This window comes from Elephantulus edwardii, unplaced genomic scaffold, assembly GCF_000299155.1.
Source record: "Elephantulus edwardii isolate Elephantulus edwardi_28Jun2011 unplaced genomic scaffold, EleEdw1.0 scaffold00038, whole genome shotgun sequence".
Lineage (NCBI taxonomy): Eukaryota > Metazoa > Chordata > Mammalia > Macroscelidea > Macroscelididae > Elephantulus > Elephantulus edwardii.
In genome coordinates, this window is record NW_006399788.1 from 18,977,308 (window position 1) to 18,984,887 (window position 7,580).

The 7,580-nt window shown below is 40.6% G+C and overlaps 1 protein-coding gene across 2 annotated transcripts in view; it reads left to right on the top strand.

The window, feature by feature from the left end:
• LOC102856699 (mitochondrial peptide methionine sulfoxide reductase-like) overlaps positions 1-7,580 on the top strand; it is a 619,405-nt gene that overhangs the window by 499,771 nt on the left and 112,054 nt on the right. The gene's annotated exons all lie outside the window — the stretch shown is intronic.

The following is a 7,580-nucleotide window of genomic DNA, read 5'->3' on the forward strand; positions in this document are numbered from 1 at the left end:
ACTTCATTTCTTCACTAGTTCTCAGATTCAGTGATAAAAGGAGGAGCCCTGGTGCCACATGGTTAGGAACTCAGCCACTGCTGGAAAGGCTACCTGCTCTGAACCACTCAATGAGTGTGTGGGAAAGGCCTGGCGGTCTGCTTCTGTACAGATGCCAGGCAAGAAAGCCGACTGGCCAGGTCTACGCTGTCATATGGCATTGAGTCGGAATTGACTGGCAGGACTCTGCAACAGCAGTAATATAAAAACGGTGAGAAAATATGGATTGGAACTAGAGTTTGGTCTTTTTCTCAACAAAGATACACTGTGCCTACTGTGGAGTAGGAAACGACATAGCACCAGTTGGTCCTTTATCTGTAGTAGAAACTCTTTGCATATTGTTGTCTTTGGTTGCTTCAAAATATATCCAATTCTTTACTTTGCAGTAAGGGAAATACACAAAATCCTCAGAAAAGAGAAGACTGTTACCTCACAAATATTATTTTACAAATATGGAAAGACATCAAAAAGACGCTTTCCCACAAAAGCAGAAGCTCTGGTGGTGTAGTCATAGAGAATTGAATGGCTCACCCATAGACATTGCCTCTTTGGCTGTTCAAATCCGCCAGTGAATCCGAGGGAGAAAGATGGGCCATTTCCTCCCTCGTGAAATCTGCTGGAGGGTCTGCTATGTTTGGGTTATGTGTGTGTCAATGGCGGTGAGTTTTGAGTAAGGTTTGGTAGGAAAGAAAACTAATTATATAAGAAAAAGAAAATGGTACTCACTTCGGCAGCACATATACTAAAATTGGAACGATACAGAGAAGATTAGCATGGCCCCTGCGCAAGGATGACACGCAAATTCGTGAAGCGTTCCATATTTTCGATCCTGAAATTAACCAGTCTGTAACGAAGGCTAACTCCTTTCACCTACAAATTCCTTCTTTGGATACAAAGCTAAGTGGATAGGCCTTACGGAGGGACTGTTTAAAAAAAAAAAAAGAGGCAGTGAAAAGAAAAGAAAAAAAAAAAACAAAGAAAAAGAAAATGAACCTGATTTTGGTGATTTCATTATTTGTGCTAAAGGCATTTGGTTGAATAAAACATTAATATATTATTTTTACACATGTTCTTACAAATGATGCTGTGCATTGTTAAGAATCCACAGGGTCTAGCATCCTAGCACATTAGGAAAATATTACCAAATCAATGTTTGTATGCAAAGTACCCTTCTTTCCACTTGTAAAATGGTCCTAACAAATGTATGTTCTTTGTTAAAGCAGCAAAGCTTTGTGTTTCTGATACAAGACGAATAATACTTGAAAGTAGAGAGGTAAATTGGGTGGCCTGGAAACCAGGAGGTAGGGCACTTGATGGAAGATAAGAGAAATGAACCAAAGGGATAATCAAAGACCAGGGGAGGAAAAAAGTTTCCTTAGGAAGGAAAAACAGACAAGTAGGATGCATGAGGAATCAGAGTAGGGCTAAGAAAAGAAAATGCAAGCCACTATATGCATAGCTGTGTGTAGAGAAGGAACCTAGAGAAATGGGCCCTGCTAGAGAAACACTGCCAGAAAATGAAAAGGGTGCACTTGGCAAGAACAAAAACAGACTGTCTTATAGGATTGAGAAAACACTGGTAAGAAGTCATGTAGACAAAAATAGCTGAAGAATGCTGCTTATGAAAAGTTCTGGACACCTTTTTATGGTGTCACATTTCCGCATACAGTTTAAGAATATAATTTCTTAATCTACAAAATTGAGTTTTTAATCCTTGCGCTGCTTGCTCACCTTGTGGGCTGTTGTGAGAACCACGGGCAAGTGTAAGTGTGAAGAGTATTGTAGTCTACAAAGTTCTCTGCAAACGAAAGGTTCTAGCAGAATTGGGACTGTCTAGTCAGTGTAGGTAAGTTCTTGTCAAACAGTTTTCAAAATGTTTAAAAAGTGACGCTTTTTTTTTTCCTTTTGACATTCCTTTGGGTTAGTACCTTATTTTTATAAAGCAAGAGGAAGCTGAGGCTGGCTTACACAGGAACATTTCGCATATTCCTTCTGTAGCAGAAACAGTTGCCAAAATGTCACCTATTTTCACAGCCCCTTCGATTTAAAGTGAAAATGTTAGCTCATGAGCAGTCAGAGGAACATTTCATTTGGAGTCTGTAAAATTCACCCATTACTCTCTCTTCTCTGAATATGAAGACAGCCCCTTTTCTGTAATTTTCCTGACTAAATAGCTTGTCTTCAGAAAATAAACTCATCCTTTACAGTTGAATTTTTATCATAAATTGCCATAATTTATGTTTCATATCCCATTTTGGCCATTTTAAAATTGGATCTATTGAGAAGTCAACATATACAAGCAAAATTAATTTGTTGCCTGTCCTATTCCTTGCTGCAAATATCTTTTTTTTCCCCCTCTGCGGCAAATATCTGGCCCCGTCCTCTGACAACGTGAGAGAAATCGCTACGTTCCCTCTTGGCTGCCCTCTTGTGGTGTTCTCAGACCCTGCGCCATCTCTGCTCCCCTCACCTTCATTGAGTCCCGAAGACAACAGGGCTGGCTGGCTTCTGTACTAGCTGCTAAGCTTGCTGCTGTCATTGTTAGTTGTCATGTGGTAGCAGCTATCAACGCCACTGTTGCCTCTCTTCTGTGATGTGAGAATACGAGTAGTGATTGATTCTTTCACAGACTTCGAAAGGATTATGTGGCCACCAGAAACCAGGGAACCACAGCTGCCCATTCCCAGTAGAGCTCTGTGCAATTATCACTTCTTCTGAGCAAAGTGTCCAGCCTTTTCCAGGTCAATTCCACCTGATGCTTGAATTTGGTTTTGGAAATTAAAAAGGATTTATATACCAGTTTGAATTGGTGTGGAAAATGTGTGAGACGTCCAATTGCAAAGTGGTATATACCTACTTTCCCAAGTTGTAAATATTATATGAGGTCACATTTTAATTAAACTAAAAGTATTTGGCAAGTACAAGTACCTGCATGTTAGGGAGCACTGGTGGCCTGGTGGCAAGAAGCTGCACTGCAATCCCAAAGGCACGCTGTTCGAGGCCATCAGCTGCTCCACGGGAGAAGGACAGGCAATCTCCTGTGTGATTAACTGCATCTGAAAACCTGCTGGAGGGTCAGCTGTGGGTCGGTTCCAATTCGACAATGCAACAACAACAACCCACATAGTAAGTGTGGTACAGGTGTTGTCACAGAGACTATAATGTAGAGTGAACATTTACAACTGTGTATGAACACTGGTGTTTGCAAGAGCCTATCAGCTGTCCTCTGTCAGTTTCTTTATCCAATTGGTCTCTAAAGAGAAGCCTCATGAAGTGATAAAAAAATATTATTGACTCTGAAAAGAAAGCCAACTAGTATTGTAGAAGAAGCTTCCAAAAAATGAAGTATGTTGTCTAGCTGGTCATGTCACTAATTACACAGATTCTTTGTAGGCTTCTGAAGATTCCAGAACCATATCCTGCTTATTTGGAAGCTTCAAGTGTGAGGCCTGGGAATGTGGAATTTTGAAAAGTCTCCAAGTAATATTAACACATAACCAGGTTTGAAAATCCTCAGGTGCAGTGTACAAGCTCTGAATTTTTGGTGTTAAACTTCACTGATTTGAACTTGAATATGCAACCTCTCAGTTTCAATTTGCTGATCTCTAGAAGGATCTAGTCATGTGTACTTCAGAGGGGCTTTATGTAAAATAAGTGAGATCGCATTTATCTGAGAAGGTGGGAAGATCTGATAAGCGTTAGTTGTCTTCCCTCCCCTCAGTGGTCTTTTCACTCCACCACATTATATCAGGGGTCCATTTATACTGAAGTCTCCACGTAGATCACAAACTAACATACAGTGGCAAATGCCTTGCTCAAAGGATTTAGCATTAGACATTGACCTGGGTTAGGAGAGTTATCTCAGATCCTTGCAAGAAAGATAGGCAATATCATCTGGTGTGATTTCTATCTCTGAAAACCCGCTGGAGGGTCTGCTATTAGTCATTCCAACTTGATGGTAAACAACAATATGCATGGATGTAATAGAAATGCCATAAGTAGATGAATTCCAAGAACAGATATTTCTTTTCTCATAGTTTAGGAGTTTGGAAATCCAAATTTTGGGTACTGGCTTTAAGGAAAAGCTTCTGCTGTTAGCTCTAGGGGGAGGCCTTTGCCTAACCTGTTTTATCCTGGTGTTCCTGGCTTCCCTGGGATCTTCATGTGCCTCCTGCCTTCCATGCTTGTACTTCCTGGTCTGTATCTGTGCTGACTCTTCTAACTGGTGGGTAATGAGGCTCAGCACACCTACCCCGATACAGCCTCATTGATAGATAATAAGAAAACCGTCTTCCCAAGTGGGATTGCATCCACAGTCACAGAGGTTAGAATTCCAACACATATTTTACTAGACTTGCTGCTGTGAGTTTAGTGACATAAAGTACAAGCCCAGGTGAAAGACAACTTGGTTCCAATTTCAGTACTGCTACTGTTTAACCTCAAAGAACTCTGGTGACTTTGTGGTAAGGAGTTGTGTTGCCAGTCCAGAGGTATGTGGTTCAAATCCACCAGCTACTCTATGGGAGAAAGATGGGCAATCTCCTATGCAATTAATTGCCTTTGAAAACCTACAGGAAGGTCAGCTATGAGTTAGTTTGACTCTGTGGAACATAACAACTGTCCTTTGGTTTATTTATTAACTTCTCTGGCCTCAATTTCCTCATTTCTAATGACATGGAGTAAGGTATGAGACATGACTGAGGTCTTACATATACATGAGATAAAAATCAACCCCTAATGTACTCAGATAGGCTGCCTTGACTTGCTAATAACTTTTTTAAAAATTTTGGCTTGCATATACTTATTCAAACACATTGTGCTTCATTTGTGTACATTATGTTTTTTATTTATTTGTTTTGTTTACATTGTGTGTTTTTTTTTAAAGTTTATTTTTGTTTCATTATTTTTTGTGTGTACCGTCAAATCAGATCTGACTGGTACAGGAGGAGATTGTTCCTCCTTCTCCAGCAGAGCATCTGGTGGATTCTAACCGTATATCTCTGAGATTGCAGTTGCAGCTTCTTGCCACTAGGCTACCAGAGCTCACCTACATTGAGTTTTATACAGTCTTTAACTTACATTATATTTCATTCATAAACATTGTATGTTATACCATAGTTCATATACATTTTATATAATTACTATTGCTCTATGCCTATTATCATCCTGTCTTTTCAAGTCCCCATTGAATCTTTCCTAGTCCTTCACTCCTCCATCTGCCCACTAACCTCTGTTCTCCCAGTGGGGGGCAGTAGAATCCCCTCTTCCCCCTTTCCTGTCCTCTTCTTCCTTTCCTCTCTGAACATTCATGTACATATTGCTCAGTGACTTTCTAGTATTTACAATAACTGTCTTAGGCAGTGTTTTTATTCTTATGAACTGAGTTCTTTTGCTCGACATGTTCGCTGCTTTCCCATGTTTTATAGTACTTTACAAAGTCATTCTTCCTTAGTGCTGCGTAGTATTATATTATGTGAATGTAACACAATTTCCCAGTCTGTTTGTTTGTTGATAGGCATTTGAACAGCAAACAATACATGTTGGAGAGGATGTGGAAAGATTAGAACGCTCCTGCACTGCTGGTAGGATTGTAAAATGGTACAACCACTCTGGAAGGCAATTGGACGTTTCCTCAGAAAGCTGAACATAAAAATCCCATATGACACAGATATTCCACTACTAAGAATATATCCCAAAGAAATCAAAACTGAGACGTGAACGGAGAAATATAAACCTATGTTCATAGCAGCATTATTCACTATAACAAGAAAATTGAAACATCTAATTATATTTCTCTTCCTCTTTTTGAACTAGCTACTTCTCGGAGGCTTCTTGTTAGGTGTTCTTAAGTTGATGCCGAATCATAGTGACCGATTGCAACTGCTCCATAGTTTCCTAAACAGTGAGTTGATCTCAACAGCCATTCTTTTGGTTAGCTGCTGAGCATGTAACCATTGGGCAACTACTCTGGGTTCTTTACAGTCAAGTTCAAAAGACCCTCCAGCAGATTTTCTAAAGAAGTAAATCTCACAGGAGATTACTCATCCTTCTCCCATTTAACAGATCGTGGATTCGAACTGCTTAACTTTGGGTTGGCAGCACGATTCCTTGCGAGGGAACCACCACTTTTCCTCATCTTGTGAGTTCAATTGCTTCTGCATTCGAGAACCTCTCGGCTGGCTCAGCAGTAGAGCACAGCGAGGGGATTCCAGGTTTCATGTTGAATGCAGAATCTATCTGCCTTCCCAACAGGCTGAAGGCAGAACTAAAAGTGGATATAATTAGTTTACATGTCAGACCCAACAATCCATGCTGTATGTCATGCAGGCGTGATCAGTGTTTTCAAGGTGGTACGAAACCCCATAATGAGCCAAGGAATAGTATTATTACAGTTGAATAAACTGAAGCATGATTTATGATGATTAAAATTTGTTCCTAGCATATGTTTTCCTTTTCTTCCCCCACCCCCAAAGTGGAATGTGTGCTCCTTTAGCACCATCCGTTTGCAGATTACATTCCCAAAGCACTTTTTAATTGTCTACTAATCAGTTCATGGGAGAGCTTAGTGATGGTAAGCTTAAAGCTTAGTGATAGTGACCCAGTTCTTCTTATTTGACAAATATAAATGTAAAGAGCTTTCCCCCTTAGAGTCCTGGTGTCCTCACACATATACCAGTAGATTTCTGCAGCAAATTATTTATGTTGTTAAGATGGTATATATGAATGTGAAGTCTTTACTAGCAAACGAACAAACACTAACAACAGATATTCTACTTTAATGTCCTGGAAATAAAGTTTTATTTTTATTATCCAACCAAATGACGTATCCACAGTATTGGGCCATGCAATCTCCAATCCTGTTCAGATACAATATCAATGTCACTATCAATAGTGAATGGATAAATTGAGCCCATCTCAGTCTTGCTGATAGTGTCTCTGGGAGACATCTCTTGTGATTCTGCTGGCCACCCACAGGTCACTTTCAAGATAGAACAGTCAGTTATCTCAATGAGCAGTGTAACACCCACTGATAATGGGCAAAGACTGAATAACTTGGGGTTTCCTTTCCACTCTAATTGCAGTCTCATCAGAACCATTGTTCTGTTCATCCTCTAGATCTGAAAAGTTGGGAGTAAAGATTCAGAATTAGTTATCTTCTTTTTTTTTTTTTTAACTTCAACTTGTATTTATGTTCAACAACATCGTGCAAACAGCTGCCTAGGAACAGACACCCCAGTCTGGGCCCCCAGACATAACAGCCTTCAGCTATGAGGTCAATGGCTAAGCTCCAGGGCCAGGCTAACTCTGGGCTGGCGCCTTGGCAGATGTGTCTGGGTGGCCGTCATCCCAGGCTGCGGGTGGCACTGGCAGAGGTGACTGCGGGCAGAGGTGGAGCGGGCTTGACTTCAGAACATCCTGTTATTCTCTTCTGCTCCTGGAGGCAAACCAGCTCTTCCTGCAGCTCCTCACAGAGGGAAGGAGTGGGTACAGGGCAACATCCTGCTACAGAACTTGAAGCAAAACTGAAACACACACATGAA